Source organism: Phocoena sinus, chromosome 17 (genome assembly GCF_008692025.1).
Source record: "Phocoena sinus isolate mPhoSin1 chromosome 17, mPhoSin1.pri, whole genome shotgun sequence".
Taxonomy (NCBI): Eukaryota; Metazoa; Chordata; class Mammalia; order Artiodactyla; family Phocoenidae; genus Phocoena; species Phocoena sinus.
The window spans coordinates 19,146,700-19,168,632 of NC_045779.1; positions in this window are offsets into that span (position 1 = coordinate 19,146,700).

A 21,933-nucleotide genomic window follows, 5' to 3' on the forward strand; every position below is an offset into this window, starting at 1 on the left:
AGAACGTGTAATCTGCTGTTTTTGGATGGAATGTTGTAAAAATATCAATTAAATCTATCTGGTCTATTGTGTCATTTAAAGCTTCTGTTTCCCTATTTATTTTCATTTTGGATGATCTGTCCGTTGGAGTAAGTGAGGTGTTAATGTTCCCCACTATTACTTGTTACTGTCGATTTCCTCTTTTATAGCTGTTAGCAGTTGTCTTATGTATTGAGGTGCTCCTATGTTGGGTGCATATATATTTATAATTGTTATATCTTCTTGGATTGATCCCTTGATCATTATGTAGTGTCCTTCCTTATCTCTTGTAACATTCTTTATTTTAAAGTCTATTTTATCTGATATGAGTTTTGCTATTCCAGCTTTCTTTTGATTTCCATTTGTATAGAATATCTTTTTCCATCCCTTCACTTTCAGTCTGTATGTGTCCCTAGGTCTGAAGTGGGTCTCTTGTAGACAGCATATATATAGGTCTTGTTTTTGTATCCATTCAGCAAGCCTGTGTCTTTTAGTTGGAGCATTTAATCCGTTCATGTTTAAGGTAATTATTGATATGTATGTTACTATGACCATTTTCTTAATTGTTTTAGGTTTATTTTTGTAGATCCTTTTCTTCTCTTGTGTTTCCCACTTAGAGAAGTTCCTTTAGCATTTGTTGTAGAACTGGTTGGGTGGTGCTGAATTCTCTTAGCTTTTGCTTGTCTGTAAAGCTTTTGATTTCTCCATTGAATCTGAATGAAATCCTTGCAAGGTAGAGTAATCTTGGTTGTAGGTTTTTCCCTTTCATCACTTTAAGTATATCATGCCACTCCCTTCTGGCTTGTAGAGTTTCTGCTGAGAAATCAGCTGTTAACCTTATGGGAATTCCCTTATATGTTATTTTTCATTTTTCCCTTGCTGCTTTCAATAATTTTTCTTTGTCTTTAATTTTTGCTGATTTGATTCCTGTGTGTCTCAGTGTGTTTCTCCTTGGGTTTATCCTGTTGGGGGCTCGCTGTGCTTCCAGGACTTGGGTGGCTATTTCCTTTCCCATGTTAGGGATGTTTTCAACTATAATCTCTTCAAATATTTTCTCTTGTCCTTCCTCTCTCTCTTCTCCTTCTGGGACCCCTATAATGCGAATGTTGTTGCATTTAATGTTGTCTCAGAGGTCTCTTAGGCTGTCTGCATTTCTTTTCATTCTTTATTCTGTTCCGCAGCAGTGAATTCCACCATTCTGTCTTCCAGGTCACTTATCCGTTCTTCTGCCTCAGTTATTCTGCTGTTGATTCCTTGTAGTGTAGTTTACATTTCAGTTATTGTATTGTTCATCTCTGTTTCTTTGTTCTTGAATTCTTCTAGGTCTTTGTTAAACATTTCTTGCATCTTCTTGATCTTTGCCTCCATTGTTTTTCTGAGGTCCTGGATCATCTTCACTCTCATTATTCTGAATTCTTTTTCTGGAAGGTTTCCTATCTCCACTTCATTTAGTTGTTTTTCTGGGGTTTTATCTTGTTCCTTCACCTGGTACATAGCCCTCTGCCTTTTCATCTTGTCTAACTTTCTGTGAATGTGGTTTTTGTTCCACAGGCTGCAGGATTGTAGATCTTCTTGCTTCTGCTCTCCGCCCTCTGATGGATGAGGCTATCTAAGCAGCTTGATGGGACAGACTGGTGGGGGGTAGAGCTGACTGTTGCTCTGGTGGGCAGAACTCAGTAAAACTTAATCCACTAGACTGTTGATGGGTGGGTCTGGGTTCCTTCCCTGTTTGTTGTTTGGCCTGAGGCAACCCAACACTGGAGCCTACCTGGGCTCTTTGGTGGGGCTAATGACAGACTGGGGGGGCTCACACCAAGGAGGACTTCCCAGAACTTCTGCTGTCAGTGTCCCTGTCCCCACGGTGAGCCACAGCCCCCACCCCCTGCCTCCGCAGGAGACCCTCAAACACTAGCAGGTAGGTCTGGTTCAGTCTACCCTGGTGTCACTGCTCCTTCCCCTGGGTCCCGATACACACAGTACTTTGTGTGTACCCTCCAAGAGTGGAGTCTCTGTTTCCCCCAGGCCTGTTGAAGTCCTGCAGTCAATTTTCACTAGGCTTCAAAGTCTGATTTTCAAGGAATTCCTCCTCCCCTTGCCGGACCCCCAGGTTGGGAAGTCTGACGTGGGGCTCAGAACCTTCACTCCAGTGGGTGGACTTATATGGTATAAGTGTTCTCCAGTCTGTGAGTCACCCACTCAGCAGTTATGAGATTTGATTTTACTGTGATTGCACCCCTCATACCGTCTCATTGTGGCTTCTCCTTTGTGTTTGGATGTGGGGTATCTTTTTTGATGAGTTCCAGTGTCTTCCTGTCGATGATTGTCCAGCAGCTAATTGTGATTCTGGTGTTCTCCCAAGAGGGAGTGAGAGCACATCCTTCTACTCCACCATCTTGGTTCCTCCTCCAGCCCTGTTGCTTTTAATCCCATTTCCAGGCCCTCTTCTCTATCAGGAGACTCATATCCTCTCACCTTACAATGTAAAGCAATTTCCCCATAGTTCTTGACTCAGAATGGCTTCTCATAGTTAATTTAGGTAAACAAATGGACTTAGAGGTTCTGAAGTTTAGACTCATTTTTTTCCCATCCTTCAACAAATCTCTGTATATCGAAGTATAGACTTTATATTTTATTTGCTATGAATTAGGCTAGTTTTCATAGAAACATGGAGGAGAAACAGTACATTTAAGATTTAAGATAACTGTCTTTCTCGTCTCTACCCACCATTAAACACATGCCTTCCCTCTCTAAGCATACATCCTCTTACACATCTCTCAGCAAGATGGGAGGCTCTCCGATGGCAGGCTGCTCTGACTTTTTGTTCCTCAGATTTCTAGTGCCTGAATATTGTCTTATATGTAGTAGCAGTCAGTATATATTTTACTTAAATGAAGTTTTGTCTATTTGCTGCATTTTTCCAAAACATTTTTGCTTCTTAAAGTTATCCAGAAGCTTGAATTTAATATTTAATTGTATTACTGTATAATATTATTTTTTAGTTATATAACACTTTAGAGTTCTAAATGCACTCTGATGTAAATTCGTTTTGCTTAATTCTTGCTTGGATTTTGTGGGGGCAAATATAATAGTTTACTATTATCCCTGTTTTGCAGATAAGGACACTGAGATACAAAAATATTGTTTTTCTAAACTAGTAAGTTGAACTCCAAACTTAAATCCATGTCTTTGTCCAGGATTTTTTCCTACTAATAAAGGATGCAATTTTTGTTAAATTGGAAAGTCTGGTTTTTGCTACTAAATTGCTCTTGTAGGTTTGGAAATTATCAACAGAGCTATTTTATAAAAGCACACGTCAAAGCCGAAATGCTCTTTTCAATTAAAATTTTTAAATGGAATTTTTGAGGTTACCAATTTTTAAAAATGTATTGAGGTAAAAATCATATAACATAAAATTAACCATTTGAAAGTGAATAATTCAGTGACATTTTAATACCTTCACAATGTTGTGCAGCCACCACCTCTACCTAGTTCCAGACATCTTTGTCATCTCAAAATAGAACCCCATACACATTAAACTGTTTCTCCCCATTCTCCCTTACCCCCAGTTCTTGGCAACTACCAATCTTCTTTCTCTGTCTATGAATTTACCTATTCTGGATAGTTCACATAAATGGAATCATACAATATGTGACCTTTGATGTCTGGTTTATTTTACTTAGCATATTTTCAAGGTTCATCCACATTGTAGCATGTTTCAGCATTTTGTTCTTTTTTTAATGCCCAGATAATTTTCCATTATGTATATTTGCCACAATTTATTTATCTATTCAGCCATTGAAGGACAATTGGGCTGTTCCTGTCTTTCAGTTGTTTTGATAGTGCTGCTATGAACATAAGTGTATATGTATTTGAGTGCCTCTTTTTAAATCTTTTGGGTACATATGAGAATTGGGATTTATGGGTTATGAGAATTCTGTGTCTGACTTTTTGAGGAGCTACCATAGTGTTTTCCACAGTAGCTGAACCATTATATATTCTCACCAGCAATGTATAATAGTTCCAATATCTCATTTCCTTACCAGTCCTGGTTATTTTTTGTTTTTCTGATTATATCCATACTAGTGGGTGTAAAGTGGTATCTCATTGTGGTTTTTATTTCATTTCCCTAGTGACCAGTGATGCTGAGCATCTTTTCATGTGCTTATTGGTAGTTTATATATCTTCTTTGGAAAAATGTCTATTCAAGTACTTTGCCCATATTTTGATTGTGTTGTGTGACTTGTGCTTGTTGAGTTGTGAGAGTTCTTTATATATACTGGATCCTAGATTCTTATCAGATATATGATTTGAAAATACCATCTCCCATTCTATAGATTGACTTTTCACTTTCTTGGTAATGTCTTCTGATGCACAAAAGTTTTAATTTCAATTTAGTCCAATTTGTCTATTCTTTTTTCTGTTTTTCATGCTTCTGGTGATATATAGATATATAGATAATATTACATGAACACATATTACATATACATGTGTTCAATACATATATAATAACACAGTATATATGCCACATTCTTTGTATTAAATATACTACATTGTGAATTTATGAATTAATTGTCTTAGAAGAAGTTATTTGAATTTAAATGGACAGCTGGGCCCACAACATGAAAACATTACTAAAAGCATAATTTCTTCACAAATCTCAATTTGGGCAAGAAGGAAGACTTGTGAATCTCTATTTTAAAGAATCATTTCATCTTCTCACTAAATTGTAGTCTTTCTGAGATTACAATAAAAAGTCTCTTAAAACTTGCTTTTTAACTTTATGTTGCCACATAAGTAAAAGGAAATGATAGTGAAATATCAGCATCATTCTGTTTCAACATTACATTAAACAGAAACATTTAACTATGAAATCCGGGCATCATTAGTTGTCTTCTGATTAAGATTTATTTCTAGTTATGTAAGCCAGATATTTAAGGCAGCTTTCAAATGATCTAGAAGCTTTTTTAAAACATTTATAGCACTTCATAAAATCATATAGAAATTAGCTGCTTTGAGAAGAAAAAAATCCACACTTGATTGCCTCCTGCTGCTTCACAGATATCAGGTTGTATCATTGTATTAATAATTCATTCATTTCATGGAAGGCGTAAGACAACACAGGGCAAATATGTTGCTAAAAATTCATCATTGTAAAGTCAAGCACACCAGCTTTCTCAGGGGTGTGTGTGTGTGTTTGTGACTTTTGTCTTTTATGAAAGCGTTCATTGTGTAGTTACTACATAATAGGCACCATCCTAGTCCCTATAAATACAGAAAAGTTCCTTGCTTTCTTTGAGCTCTCATTCTAAAGATAGAAGACATACAATAAATATATTGATAAAATATCTAAATTAGATAGGAAGAAGATAATATATATGGAAAGTGTTCGATAAGTTTAAAAAATAAACTTCAAAATGAAATTCAACTGGTCTCATTTTGATGGGGAAGCTGTAGGCCCCCCAATTCAAGTCACAGTTCAGCAAACTTGGTGGTCAGTGATTGTCAATATGCACCTTGTTTTTCTCATAAACTTCTTAAAACTGAATTGAAACTACATAGCTGGCAGAGCTAAGACATTATCACAGACACAATGGCAACAGCAATACTTTGTGTTTCATCCCAGTGACTGGTTACTTCTGGCCAAGGGAGCGATAATGTGCCTACTTAGACCTGAATCATCTTTTGTCAGGCTAGGAAAGAAAGCACTGATGCAGCCAGGTGTTCCTCTGGTCAGACGTCATTTGGGTTCTCTAATTTAATAGGGTGCAAATAGATCCTAAAATTAAAAACCCAGTTCTCTGTTTATTTCTTCTGATTGGGAAGCAGTCAATAAACTCCAGAAAACATGAGCTCTGTGCTATGTTTCCAATGTCAGCTGCCCCTGTAGCCAGCCAACTTTCACTTGCTATGAAAGGATTCCATTGACTTTCACCAACCAAAAACACAGGAGACTGACTATCCAGGAACCCCACTTTATTTTCAGTTATGGCTTCTTCTGTTTCCATATTTAAAAACAAAAAGTCTTTCTTAACTCTGGTTTTCCAGTTTAACCAGGTCTTCAATTTTACTAACAATAATGTGTTTATATGGTGTTTCAACCCAAAGGAAGCCCCAGTTCCTTATACGAATGTGTACATAGTCCCTCCTTCTTCTCCTTACCTCCCCGTCCCCCAACGCTATACACATGAATCTGGTCACATGTGAAATATGACCTCTCAAGTGTGGAGTATGCTTGATGCTGAAACAGCATATAACATTGGGTAATATGATTGACTTCAGATGGGGTGTTGTAAGACCAGCTAGCAAAAAAAAAAAAAAATTCATTAGAAGTAGAACAAGGTGAAGAACTAAAAAGAAATACATATATTTCTAGTTTAAGATTCAAAGAGAAGATTATTAGATAAGGATTAAAGAATGAAAAAAGGAAATCACATAAATTGGCATAAATAGCATAAAAACTATACTTTTATATAACTGGCAAACAATATAAAATTTGAAGAAAATACATTTTAATTAAGAAGTATTTCCTGGAACCTTAGATTAAGTAGATAGTGTCCTATGGCTACCAACATAGTTGAATTAGATAGATTCTGTTTGGAATTCTAAAAGTATGAAGGAGAATAATAAGAGAGGTAAGGAAAATTCCACAAAGGAAATTTTAATGGTAAGAGGGGATTATACTGGATCCCTAATTATAACACTGATCTTGGATTTGTGTAGTGAAAGCATTAAAACAGACACAGGCTCTTCTGGCAATTTTAGGAATAAAGATTCTCAAACAGGGCCTGATACGTGTGTACGTGCGCAAGGGTATCAAGCAAACGCCCTCCTTAAAAAGTGACAAAGCCACAAGGAGAGAGCATTCCTGTATACTCCGTACTCAGCAACAAAAACAACAATAATATGCATCTGCTACAAAAGGAACAGAGGTGAAAAAAGAAATTTAGATTTATATTCCTTAAGTACAATTCCAGTTACATCCATATGCTTACCAAAAACATCAGTGACTGCATAGTGTATAGCAAAATGGATAAAACATTTTTATCCTAGCAATTAAGCTGCTTTGTATTATGGCATAATTTATTTGTCTTGTATTATTTCTTACTCTTTTTGATACCCTTAGTGCCATTCCAAGGGAAAAAAAATACATTACCCTGCATGCTAAGAAAACAAAGGGCAGTTCTACTCACCATTCTACTCACTTTACACACTTTGTTTTTAATAAGTTGCTCTGTCTCATAATACAGTTTTGCATGTGGTATCTGTTATGCCTTAGCTAAAACTTTTATTTAGCATTTTAACATTAACACTTCAGAAAATCTCAGACCCATAGCATCTTAGTACTTAAAAAAAAGTTTTTTTAATTGAAGTACAGTTGATTTACAATGTTATATTAGTTTCAGGTGTACAACATAGTAATTAGATATTTGAATGGATCATACTCCATTTACAGTTATTAATATTTGTTACATTCCTTGTGCTTTACATTATATCCTTGTATCTTATTTATTTCATACCTAGTAATTTGTACCTCTTAATCCTCTTCCTTCATCTTGTCCTTCCCCCTACCCCTCTCCTCACTGGTAACCACTGGTTTGTTCTCTGTATCTGTGAGTCTGTTTCTATTTTGTTATATTCATTCATTTTTAAAATTTTTTAGTTTCCACCTATAAGTGAAAACATACAGTATTTGTCTTTCTCTGTCTGACTTACCTCACTAAGCATAATACCCTCCAGGTCCACCCATGTTGTAAATGACAAAAGTTCGTTCTTTTTTATGACTGAGTAATATTCTTAGGTTGTGTCTATATCTTGGCTATTGTAAATAATGGTACTATGAACATCAAGATGCATATGTCTTTTTAAATTAGTATTTTCGTTTTCTTCAGATATATACTCAGGAGTGGAGTTGCTGGATCATATGGTAGTTCTATTTTTAATTTTTGGAGCAACTTCCATACTGTTTTTCCATAGTGGCTGTACCAATTGACATTCCACCAATAGTGAACTAGGGTTCCCTTTTCTCAGCATCCTGGCCAACAATGATTATTTGTTGTCTTTTTGATAATAGCTGCTCTGATGGCTGTGAGGTGGTATCTCACTGTGGTTTCAATTTGTTGCATCTTAGTTCTTTAGATGTTCACAAGAACATTAATTTCAGCTCTTCTTTATTACAGGTGAGTCAAGTCCAGAGAGGGCAAAGAAATTTTCCAAGTTCACACAGTAAATAAGGGCAGCAAAATAGGAACTAAACCCAGGTTTTCTGTCTTCCTGCTCTGAACTCTTTGCCAAACACACCTGATAGGCCCATCAGCGTTTTCTTTTCTTAGCTATTCACTGAAAACCAGCAATTTGAGGACCAAACAAATCCATAAGGAGATGGGTTGTGATTTATTAAGTATCCAGTACACATTTTTGTGTGTTTACATGAAAATTTATGTTCTCTGAACTGGATATAATGAATAATTTGTGTATTTGATGGATGTAATGAGTCTTTTTTCTTCTTTAGATGCTTCTGTATTTTTTTTTACATTTTCTATCATAGAACCATTATTACTTTTTATCCTTGAAATGATTTTTCTTTTTTCTATAATATGGGAGAAACAGCTAACAGGAACATTAAAGCTTGTTTACTGATGAAAGAAATTATTTTTAGACATTCTATTTAGTGTGGGTATTTTCAAAATCTGTGTGTTCTTGGCTTTGGGTCTTGCAGGGATTTTGCAGGAGGCCAACACAAATAGGGGAAGTAATGTGTTTCCCCAGCACAGGAGGAGACTGACATGGTGTAGGGTTGACTCCCAAAGAAGTGGCAAAAAGTCCAAATCATAATATGCATAAGACTGTGGCAAACTCCTGTTTGCACAGGGCTTAGATTGATAGCCACTGGTACCTAATTTTGTTTGGGGTAGCAGGAATTATGGGATGCAGTGATACTAATAATCACACAGTTAACACTCCTGTTACTGACTCCAGGCAAGTCTCTCTGGGTTAAAAAAGGATGCAAACCAGAGACAGGCGATAGAATACATCTTAGTAAAGGGAAGAGGGTAGTCAAAGTGAAATACTGAAATGATAGACAATATGGGCAATATGGCCCTGCTCTCCCTACCCCTTTCTTCTTTCTTAACCCAATCCTTTTATTAGTGCAAACCATGGCTTTAGGGCAGGCCTCTAATCCCAGCAGGCAGAGCTGTCCAAAGGTTTGGACAAACATTGAGAGGTAAGGGGATAGAAAAGGATTTGGAAGACTGCAACCCTGGAAAGAAAATCCAGGTCAGGGAGCCACAATGGCTTTGCATTGTGGTAGAATTCAGTGCCAGACCTCACCTGTTGGAGAGCATGCAAGTCCTTTTGTACAGGCAGGCTGGGTTATTTTGGTTTATGTCCTGAGCAGAGCTTTGCCTGCAAGTTGAAGAACTTCAGTTCTCGTATTCTGACAAAAAATGAGAATGTAGAGGCCTACAGATATGATGGGATTGCTTCCTAAATGCAAAACTATGTTAGTCAGTTACTAAGTAGATAGTTTTCATTATTATGTAAATAAAAGTAGACCATTTGAAATGACAGATCTTTCTTAGAGCATTTATTCAATTCATGTTGTGTATATCTCTGTAGTATATAAAATAGATACATGTGTTGAAATATCAACTTACCAAAGAGAACTTATCTCCAGGCAGTTTTTCTGTTTGAAGAACTAAAATAAATAGTTCCTAAAATTATTTTTTTAACCTGGAAAAAACATCTGTCAATCTGAGGACTGTTATAAGCAAAATCATGTTGAATGTGATATCACAAGCAAGATTATATAGCTAATATTTGTACTATCCTAACATTAATTATGCACATTTATACATATTAACCTGTTAAATCTTTGCAAATACCCTGAGGGTAATTATGCTTATCTTGCATTTTGAAGTTCAGCCAGGTTATCCTACCTCTAATCAACACTTTAACATAAAACATTCAATTTTTCTAGATGCACAACTCTTCCTAGCTAATATCTTCTTCTCTATTCCAAATAAAAGCATCCATTAAGAGAAACAGTAGTTGGGAACATTTCTGAGTGAATATATTTCCATCTTTGTTTAGTTCCTAAAACTCAAACAGATTATTCGAGGAAGACAAATTTAAACTGAATTGCTCAAGCTTTACCAAATTGTGGGTATGAATGAGCCTCTATACACAAAATTTCCTTGTTCATTACACAGTTTACACAGCTTTTAAGTCATCAAATCCCATCAAAACATTTCTGAGATGTCCCAGAAATATACTCATGAACAAAGCCCTGCATACTTGGTGCTGCTAAAATACTCTTCTCTGAGCAAAAGCCATTCTGTACTCTGCCCAGAAATGAGGACAGTTATTGTTCTCCTGGCCTCATTTTCAGGGTAGGCTCAGCCTAGGTCACCATGCTATACATTGGTGCAATAGCACGTTTTGTGCTTTTGTAAATTTGAGCTAGAGTAACTCCATCCTAAAGCAGCAATGTATTCTGAAAAGAGTATCACACTTGAAATCAGAATTTTCAGGTAAATTGGCCACATTTTCCCTGTGAGATCTTAAACAAGATATTTTATTGCTTTGAGCCTCAATTTATTCAGTTTTAAAACTGGAGTAACAAAAATGCCAATCATAGGAGATAATTTGGGGATTTAAGAGAGATCACAAATGTGAGAACTTGATTTTACTACACACTTTAATGTAGGTATATTGCATTAGATGGGACTCTTTTGGTTCCAAGTGGCAAAACACCTTTTATTGTAACAGAAACAAAACAGAGTATACATTGCAAATCTAAATGTAGCGCAGCTGGATCTGAAGCTTCCTTTGACTCTGTTTCTTGGTGTGTCTTCCTTCTCTTCTTGGCTGTTCCTTTGCTTCACGTAGGTTCTCCCCACATGGAGGATAAGGTAGTAGCTGATAGGCTTACAACTTGAGCTTTAAAAAAAGAAAGACCCTTTCTCACCCTAGGTCTAGGTGGTACATTTCAAGAAGAGGTTGTGGTCAGCTGTGGTTGAACTATATATCCAATTTTTTGACTGATTCTGTACCCAGCTTGGGTTACGGGGCCATAGTTAAGGGAAGGCATTCCAGAATCACACAGGGTGAGGGAAGGGCAGTTCTAGAGAGAGGGATGCTGGTGCTGGGCAGAAAAGAGACCATTGCCCACCGTAACTCTGCTACTGTTGTATCATAAGAATCTACCTACATCCATCACATAGCTTTTTCTTATTTATTTAGTGTCCATTATTCTTCATCCCCACTGATGGCATTCAACACTAATCTACGAAACACTTCTTAAAATCCTACTCACTGCCAGTGGTGCCAAGTACTAAGAAAACAAAGACAAAACGGCATGGCTCTCAGTAGCTCACTGTCTAGTTGGGGAGACTGTGATGATAAAGCATGACCTCCGTCCTACTAGAGATAAGCATAGAGTGCAGTGAAATACCACCCAGCGGAGTGTGGGGCTGGGTGGAGGAAGGTGCAGCAGAATGGGTCATGCTTCCCCAAGGACCTGAGTGTAAAATCAACCTTGAAAGATGAATAAGAATTAGCCAGGCAAAAATGGTGAGAAAGAAAATCTCTGTACAGTTTAACCAGCTGGTATTCTTTGCTACATATTTTTACCTCTCCTATTTTGATTGTAAGTTTCTTGATAGTGATCATGTCTAATAATTTTTTTGTACTATTGACAGTGCTTACACAATGCCAACTACCTTATTGACTGTTGCTGTCTGATATAGTTAATGTTGGTGATTATTTTCATCACTGGCTATCTGGAACATTTTTTTTTTCTTCTTAGGAGAATGAGCTAATCATTAATATTAACGGCATGGCATACAAAACTGTCTGTTTCCTGGAAAGCTTTTCAGATTTTGCCAGGTTTCATTTTTTTCACTCAAGGATTCTTAATGCTACTCTTATAGCACAATTTTTAGCCAATTTAAGAAGCTACAACCATTCATACATGACAACTCCGAAGTGATGCCTCCTCTGAACCATCCCGTCAACTGAAGAAACGAAATCTGACTTTTGCCAACTGCTTTAGTCAAACTTTTGTTCAAAAAATATATTAAATTAGGAAAATAACATCATGTAGTAATGCCATGTCAGTAAAAATACCACTATGTCCAGAAAATACACTCATGGGTGGCATGATTTGCCTAGAACAGCTAATTAATTTTTTTTTCCCTTCCCCCAGTGACATACTCACATTCACAGATTGGTTGCTGGTAATATATGTGCTTCCAAAACCACTGATCTCAGATTTAATTCACATGCAAGACTTAGAAGCAAGAAAAAAAATAACTGATTTTGAGCACCCAGAGACAATTCTTTCTCTTTGTGCATGTTTATCTATCTACATTTGGTGTGAGTGGCTTTAGATATATGCATACATAGATTGACCAGAATATTTATTCTTAATATATTGAATATTAGAGAGATTTTTACATTTAACTATATCAGTTGACTCAGCCCCCTCATGTGGTTGGGGTAATACAGATATTTTCTCTGTGAGTGTGGGATAATTCTCACTTTTTGTGGATTTTGGATATAAGAAGGGAATGGGCAATAGAGACATGCCATCTCTGGAAACTGGCAGCATTTGCATTTTCCACATTTCCATTTGCCTGCTTTACCAAGTCCACATCTAATCCTGTGAAGTTTGGGTTTTTTTGCACTTAGTTTTCATTTTGATTGTGTCAAAGAGATATGGACACAATCATATTCATTGACTCCAAGACGTCATTGGTAGAAAAATCTTTCTTTGAAATCCTCATTCAGTTCAATTACATTCAAGATATTTTTGAAAATGTTAAAAGGGATTTTTAAAAAACATGTATTTCTCTTTTCTGGGGCAAATAGGTGGTCCAGTGGTCTTTCCTTGCCTCCAGTGTGGAACTAGAGTGACATTGACCTGTGTGGTATGAGCACAAGAGAACCCAAAAAGATAAAATGAAAAGTATCCTTGATAAGAAAATGCGGAGTGTACATGACCCTGGAGCTCAAAACAGGACAAGCAGAGGATAAATTCTGAGGCAAGTGGACAGCCTCAGCTTCAGGTTTTTAGGTTGCCTGGGGTGTGTCCCTGAATCGAGAGAAAGGTGTTAAGAATACTCTGGCAATACAGAAATTTTTCATGCATTATGTGAAGTCAGGATTCTTCACATGATGAATGCTTCTAATATACTTGGCATCATTTTCAGGATAGAACTCCTGTTACCACAATTACTTTTCTGGGCCGGGCCTTTCCCAGGGGGATAGGAAGTAGGCCAGCCATGGAGTCATACGATGTTTTACAGAGCTTCCCTCAATTTGACCTCCAGGAAAGGATACTGGCATTCAAAGTAAAGAGTAAGGTCTCTGTGGGCTGAGAGTAAAAGGCAGTGTTGACTAGTGAATTCCCTTGCATGGAAGTTGAAGAAGTCAGAAAATAATGGGAGAATGACTTCCATCACAATGAAAAAGGCCCGGGAGGCATTTTACTGCTTCTCACTGGTCAGATCATACATGTAATGTAAAGAGGGTCAGATGCTACCTTCTACCTAGATATCTTCCTATGGGCCTCATGCCAGTCAGTATGCTTATTAAATGGCATTTACCCCCATCCTTACCCATTTTACAAAAATAATTCTGAGTAACCTATACTATGCTTGAGTTTTGATTAGCTGTCAATATTTTAGGGCTTATGGGGAAATTGCATAGGGGTAGAAATGCTAAGTGCAATTAAACAAGGATATTTTTGATAGATAAGGGCAGTAAGATAAAGCTAGAAAGGTGAAAGTGTTGTGCTGTTGATAGGAAAGATGCCCCTTCTGCTCAGTGGTGGTCTTCTCTCTGTAGACATCTGTCTGTGGATTGTGGGCCGTGGAATGTAAATATGGACTTGCAGAATATGAACTTCCTCCAAATCCAGGAGCCTACTGAGAGCGTTGGTTGGGGAACTGATGATTGTAGGAATGGTTGGTATCCTAGGTAGGGTCTATGTGAGTTTATAGTAGCCTTCTCAGAAAGAGTGGCTCATGAACCTCCACTGAAGTTTGTGCTTGGCTGGAAGCTTGGAAAGGAAATGTGCCTGCTTTGAGAGCATGCAGGCACCAGGCTCTTGGAACAAATTTAATTGCAGTCTTCTTCACACAAACATGTAATAGTTCTTGGCACATAGATATTTGTTGGATTCTATTAAAATTAAATTGAAACTCAGACATTTTGGTCTATATTTTATATTGTAACAGTGCTGATTCTAGAGGCACAGATACTTTTAATAACTTCTTCATCCATGTCTCATATTTACTTGTTTGGAAGCTCTTTATAGATTGACCTAATTCCCTCTTATTATCTTATGGCTGGGTGAGATGTCAGCAAGTATCTCCAGGCTTATTCCTTTCAGCATATTGGCCCCATGAGAAAGAAAGCCTTCCCTACTATCTCTAACAGAAATTTTCTGAGGAATCACTGTTTTGATAGACACTGTTTGGCTTCAGTGGCCATTCTTGAATTAGGAATATCCTGACTGGCTAACCTTAGGTAACCCGCCCATTGTCATAGCTGCTGGGGAATGATACTGTGACTGACAGCTCTGCTTAAACCTCATGGAGATCGGGAGAAGTTCTCCAAAAGGAAGACGTTATTGTTTCTAGTAGTAGAGGAATGGTAGAGCATCCTGGGTAAATAAAACAAAAACTATCATAGTCTACAACATATGTGTTATCTATTAATAGTGGAAAGTTTCTATTTAGAATAAATAGAAGGATGTTCAGAAGTTCTCTTTATGTAAAACTCCAGTATAAGCTAATTTACTATCGTTTATTTCATCCCAGCCATTATAGGCAATCGGCAATCAATACTTTTCAAGACAATATAAATTGGACTAGAAAAAAGGTAAAGCCCAAAATTACAGGGACATGGAAAATGTTAATAAAATGATAGAATTCAGGCTTTGCAGTTGTACCATATTAGGGCCATCTTGTACCTCAAAAGATAAGGAAAACAGATGGAAATCAGATGTAGCCTAGTGAGTAGCAGGATTATGATGGTAGAAGAGTCAACAACTTTGAGCCCAAAATTGTCCTAGTTCCAGCCCTATCTTTCAAATTGATAATGGAAATAGAGTTCTAAATAGTCTTCTTGCCTCCAGTTTGTCCCACGTGCAATTTGTCATCATTACCAATGTTATCAATCAAATGCACATTTGTGCTCATTACAGTGTCCTGAAAGGCTATGGGGATGGAAATATTAACCACAGTGAGAAATATCAAGCTGGCTTGTCCTAGAAACTGCCTGTGAGGGACAGAGGAGTGATGTAAGCATCAGGTAGAACATGATATTAAGACAATTGGAGTGAGACAACAAGTCTTTCTAAGGCAAGTAAGTGACGTTAGGCAGGACCGTAAGAGACAGCAGAATGCCCCAATAATGAAATAGGTAAAAACATCAATATTGAAATAAGGATATTGAAAAAGTGTGGCAGCAGGTATCAGGTATCATAATCAATGGCAAGGTGAATGTTATAGTTAGTGTCTGAAGCAGGGTTTGTAATCCTTAGAAGTTTATGGAAAGGCCTGAGGAGACCCAGGAAAATGGTATGTAGGACTTGACACATATGTGACCCATAACTTTTCACCAGTTTTTAAATGCTCCATATAACCCCTCAAATAGTCACGCTGAAAACAAATTTCTATTCAATTTGCTTTTAACGTATAGAACTTATTTATTTATAGAATATTTAGAAAAAAGTGCCATTTAAATTACAGACATAATATTTGTTTAATGTTTGTATGTGATTTTTAACCCAGAATAAGTTTTTGAAACTTTATATTCCAGTTTGAGTGACAATAATAACTTAATACCATGACTGTTTTTTCCACTCTGTTTTTCATTTTTATTCTCTACTTTTGGTTTATTTGGACAAAATAAGCATTTTATAAAATGCATGATTAATCATTCCATTTGGAAGATTTATTTAAAAATTTTCCTCTCGTACATTTTAAAACAAAAAAAAAATTCTAGGAGACCTATTTTTCTTATGATAATAAGACATCATAGAGAAATCTAAGCTGTTTTTAACAACTTAAATTTGTTCCCACTGCTAGTCACTTTTTAATGGCTGGGATAATAGATTCATCTCTGTGCTTTCACACTCCAGTGGCTAGCACAATGGTTGGCGTGTAGTGGTTGTTCAATAAATATTTGTTGAACTGAATTGAAATGAATCAAATTGTAAATATTTTCTGGTCACGTGAGTGAAATTAAGAAATACACAACTTTTCTTGGTTGCCTTTGGGAGCTATTCTGATATAATAATTAAACATTTGCCTTTGCACCAAATTTTGAAATTTGAGTTGAGGTCACTAACCACATATAATCTGTTTCTTTCTGGAATAGATGATGAAAAAATTTCAACCCTTGCCAACTCATTTTTGGAAAGGAAATATGCGGATATAATAAAATTAGAGACAGCAGTATTTTATCCATTTTGAAACTATTGATTCATAATTAAAATACTGCATGTTAAGAATTGTCAGCATTTACTCACCACAATATGTTGACATGAGGCCCTACCTGGAAGGCACAAGAATTCTTAAAATCAAATTGTTGTACTACTCTACAGTGGATCAAATGTCATTCTATAGCTTTTACCCTAAAGGGATAAAACACTCCTCGAGTGCTTTCAATCTCATTTGTTCGAATTCTGTATTTGACAAGCAGCCTTAAGTGTACTCATTTTGTTTCTTAGGCATTTAATTTATTCCAGGAAGGGCTATATTTCATTATAGAAATAAATATTCTGATCCCTAGCATGACATTATAAATAAGGATATTAAAATTCTGTCATTTCATTAGTTGACTGTTAAAATGATGTGTGTATATATATATATGTATATATATATAATTATATATATATACATATACATATATACATAAAATTTGGGAGAAGAGATGACATCTATAAAGCTGAGGATCAGTTCCTAGGTCAGTAGTTAGCCTCCTGAGACAAAACTACTAGGAGAAACAGAATTTGAAGAAGCTAATATCCTCTCTGGATATTTCTGAGTTACAATGTTTTTCTTATGGAATGATTTCTATCAAAATTTGAAAATTAATAAAGGCCAGTTATGAGGGATGAGTTCTTTTCTTTATATGTGTCTATAACTAAGTTAGTGAATTTGGAATGAGGATTTCTCTTGTGGACTTTTGAAAAGGTAATGCCAAAGTCTTAGGCTATATTGTTGTCAATGACACATTTTTTTCAATGGAAAACTTAATCACAACCTTTCAAAAGAACACTCAAGGCTTTAACTTGTCTATACTCAGAATATAGACAGTTGTACAATCTAAGCCGAGTGCTTATCCAATTCAGTCTCTGAATTTAATATACCTCATATGAGAAAAAATTCATTTGTTTACATGGGGAAAAGAGTAGAGCAACCTAATACAAAATTATAGAATGGAAACCTTGTAATAGCCTCAGCTTTATACTCCAACATCTTGGCATGAGGTCAGTTTTGCTTATTATGATTGGCGCAAGCAATAGACTGCCAAGTTAACCTAGTAGACTGGAGTAAATCTAGCTGTTTACATCATTAAATTTTGAATGATGGCGTATTTTTACTTTTTTCTGCCAACTTTACCTTTGATAAATAATTCTTAGGATCAATAATTTGTTAGCTGTGACAATCAGGAATTAATCCAGAGAAACTAATTCCATATTATTCATTTTACACCAAATTCTCAAGCTCTCCTAGGGGGACTCTGAGTTATTAGTGTGTATTAAAAGCAAAAACTGAATACAGTAGATTTTCAGTGAGCACTGAGTTCACTCCAGAAGCTTATATAAATGTTCTCATTAAGTTGCAGCTCTACAGCTGTATTAGAGAACTGTTTTATTTAATTCCAAAGCAGCCTTTCCAGTGGTTGGCATATCTATCCCCAGGCTAAGGCCTTAAGGTCAATTTTACACCTTTAAAAACATAATTAAAAAAATAAAATGAACAACCCCCTCCAATTCTCCAAAAATCATTAATTAAGACAATCAATCCTGTAACAACTTTGGATTGGATTCATATCCCAAGGTGAGTTTTACAAAGAAAAGAACTGAAAAATGTCCTAAATTTCACAAATCTGACTGGTAAAAAATTGCTGGCTTTAGAATTAGATAACTGGAGGTTTGAATGCTAGCCCTGCTACTTCTTGGCTGTGGATTTGGGACAAATTACTTATCCTCTCTAAGCCTCAGTTTCTACTTCCCAATGTTGTTCTGAGTGTAAGTAAATAGAGTATGAAATTGCCTAATAAAAAGTATGGTGCAGTGTAGATATTTTATTTTGTTTGCTGTCAGCCTTTCCCCATGATAAGGTGATTTACTTGAGGACAGAGATTTTCATCTTTCTGTTTAAATGCTGTAAGAGAATTCCATGAACATTCTGCCAGATAGGAATGCTCAGTAAGTATTTATTGAGTAGAATAAGTCTCAGTTTCTTCATTGCTAAAATGAAAGAGGAAATAATTTACTACATATATTCTAATAAGGCCATATCATGATTATTTTTTTCCTATTATGGGGCATTTAATTTACTTCCAAAGTTTTAGAGTATGTGTCTGTACATCAGCATATTTTGTGACATAAACTTTTAAATTCTGTTTCAGATGATTACCTAACTGTAAATTAGTTGGTGTAGAATTATCACATCAAAATAAATCCATATTTTAAGGCTTGTAATATATGCAACAAAATATAATTCCAAAGATATTACTGATATATCAATTTACGCTCTCAAAATAATGTGTGAGAATATCTGTTTAATCACACTATCATCAGAATTTTTTAAAATTTTGCTAATGTTAGACAATTTCATTATCTCTAGCTATCTTTGATTATATAAGATAAACATATAGTCTTATGAAGAAGTTTGCTGAGCTAACTCATGAGTTTTGACCACTGGTAATTTTAAAAGTCTTAACTATCCAATCATTGCTCAGTAAGGAGTGACTGAATGGGTGAGTGAATTAAGTAGTACACCCCAGCATGAAGGGTTATGTCAGCAATTTAAAAATACTGGATTCTTCAGACATCAACTTCTCCAGTAGATTGAGTTATTGCTTTCTATGCATTGTGAGTATTGTGTACTGTGAGCATTATACTCATAATACTTTATGAGTATTTCTCATAAGATGGGGTATGATAAGTACTGTAATAGGAGTTAAACACATGCTGTGGGAGAGAGGAAGGGTTGAGGAGGATGGAAATATGGGCTTTGACTTGGATCTTGATATAAGATCACAGTAGTAAAAATGTTCACTGGTAGAGAGAGGGACGTCCTTGAAAGATAAAACAAGGGTGTCAGATTAGGAGCAAGTTATAAAAGATTCAGTTATTAGACTAAATGTACAGGTTTTTTTTCAAACCATGAATAACCATCAAACTTATTTCATCAGGGGCTTCCCTGGTGGCACAGTGGTTGAGAGTTCGCCTGCTGATGCAGAGGACACGGGTTTGTGGCCCGGTCCGGGAAGATCCCACATGCCGCGGAGCGGCTGGGCCCGTGAGCCATGGCCGCTGAGCCTGCGCGTCCGGAGCCTGTGCTCCGCAATGGGAGAGGCACAGCAGTGAGAGGCCCGCGTACTGCAAAAAAAAAAAAAAAAAGTATTTCATCACCAAGTGGATTTTATCATTTACAGTTTTCCAAAGCTAACTCTGGCAACGGTGTAGGGAAAGACACAGGGCTAAAGAGAGAGCCTGAATGTGTAGGTGCACTAGAGGAGATGGTTTCAAATTTCTAACTCAAGACAGTCTTTTCTGTCTTAAAAAACCCACACTTTATTCATGTGACAATATTAAAAAAAAAGACTGCCTGAGATGACTAGCTTCCTTTAATCTGCAAGATATTTATAAGCAATATGCAAATATTTAATTCGTATTTTAATTCTTATATCACTTTGCTATAAAGTTAAAAGGTATCCTGAACTTGTACTTGAATTAGGGTATAGAAAATGCACAATTTAGGCTTTCTGTCACAACCTTTATATTTTTTCTAACAAATTATGGCTTGTCCTGAGAACTCTATTTTCTTCTTTGGTAGCAACAACAACAAAAAATCCTTCAAAGGCTCACAAATATGTGGTTTGTAACATTTATATAAGAAGTTATATGGAATACTTTCCTAGATTTTACAACTTATGTCATAAAAATAACTTCTAAGAAAACTTCCTAAATTTTCATATTTGAAATCCTTATCATTTTGGTCTTGCTCTTTCTCTATATCTTGTCAAAGTAGATTTTATATATTCAACTGTTTGTGTAGTTAAAAGTATATAATTAAAGAGGAGTAAATTTCAAATACTCATTTGGGGGGAAAATCACTTTTAAGCAAATTTACTGTACATGACTGTATAAACAGAAAAGTAGGATACATGCCGCTGCACAAAAACATATTTTGTTAGCTTGTAGGATGGCCACACAGGTTGACCGACCTTAAATCACTAGAAAATAAAGGCTTCTTGTTTTGAACTGATCTACATTGGTTTGGGGCGGGAAACTCATTAGCGGTATTAAAAAACAGAATAGGCTTTTTAATTCATCACCTAACTTGATTTCGAGTTTTCTCTGTTGCTTGATTTTAATCTCTTGGGAGGGTGCCTTACTTTTCGCTGTTATCCAAGTCCCTTACTCTCAAAGAGATGTGAATAAGGACACTTCTGTACTGCCTTTCAAATGAGGATCCCCATGAGTCTTGCGTGAAGTACTCACAGGCACCTTTTATAGTACAGGAAATGCAGGCAAATGGAGAGGTTAAGGAAACTGCTCAAGGACATTCAGCAAGTTGCCATCAAAGCCAGAAGTAGTACACAGGCCTTCAGTCAAAGCCAGAAGTAGTACACAGGCCTTCTGACTTCAAGTCCTTGGCACAACTGCCACATTTCACTCCCTTTCTGATGTTGAGAGAACAGCCATCTTGGAATCATTAATTTCAGTTAATCTTGCTGCTTAAGAAAGCAAGTGTGTAACAATAGACTTTGAGAGGAAAATAAAGCCCAGAGCAGAAGGTATTATTAAATTTAATTCTTACCCTTCTTTAATCTTTCCTCCTGTTCTCAGTCGTCTGTTTCAAGAACCAAAGATGAAAAATTAGATCGAGAGACAGTTTGTAATGGCGCAGGTGGGATCGCAGAAGTAGTACTGCGTTGGTGTTATTCACTTTATTCAACTCAGTTCAACATGTATGTTTTTTTAATTTTAATTTAATTTTGTATTGAGTATAATTTACTTACAACATTACATTAATTTCGGGCGTACAACAATGAGTTGACACCTGAATATATTGTGAAATAATCACAATAAGTGCATTAAGTGTCCAACGTGTATGCTTGAAAGATTTATCCTGTCCCAGGAACTGCATGAAAACTCCAAACATGATTTAGACATTGCCCCTATCTTTGAGTAGCTGACAGTTTATCAGGAGAGACAGACATAAAAACATACATGTGGCAATAAAGTCTATGAAGTGTTAATATTCAGGACTGTATAGAGCATTATAGAAGCTAAGCGAATGGGTTCAGAATTTAAAATAAAATAAGCTATGAGTCTAGGGAATGTTCTCTTAGGGAAAGGATGCTTGGATTGAGCTTTGAAGGATTCTCATTGTAGCCAAAGAAAGTCTGAAGAGACCACAAACAAAAAGAATAAAATTGACGAATGCAAAGAGATGTGAATTACAAATTCATGCAAAGGGTTATTGTTTAATAATGAAACTGTAGAGGCAGGGAGTTGTGAAAGCTGAAATGAGAGAGGTAGGAAGAGGTAGGAAGAGACTTTGTATGATATGCTAAAGATGCTTCTAAAATCCTTGCCAGCAAATCCTCTTAGGAATGGGAGCCAGAGGACATAGGGTATGATTTGCTTGTTAGATA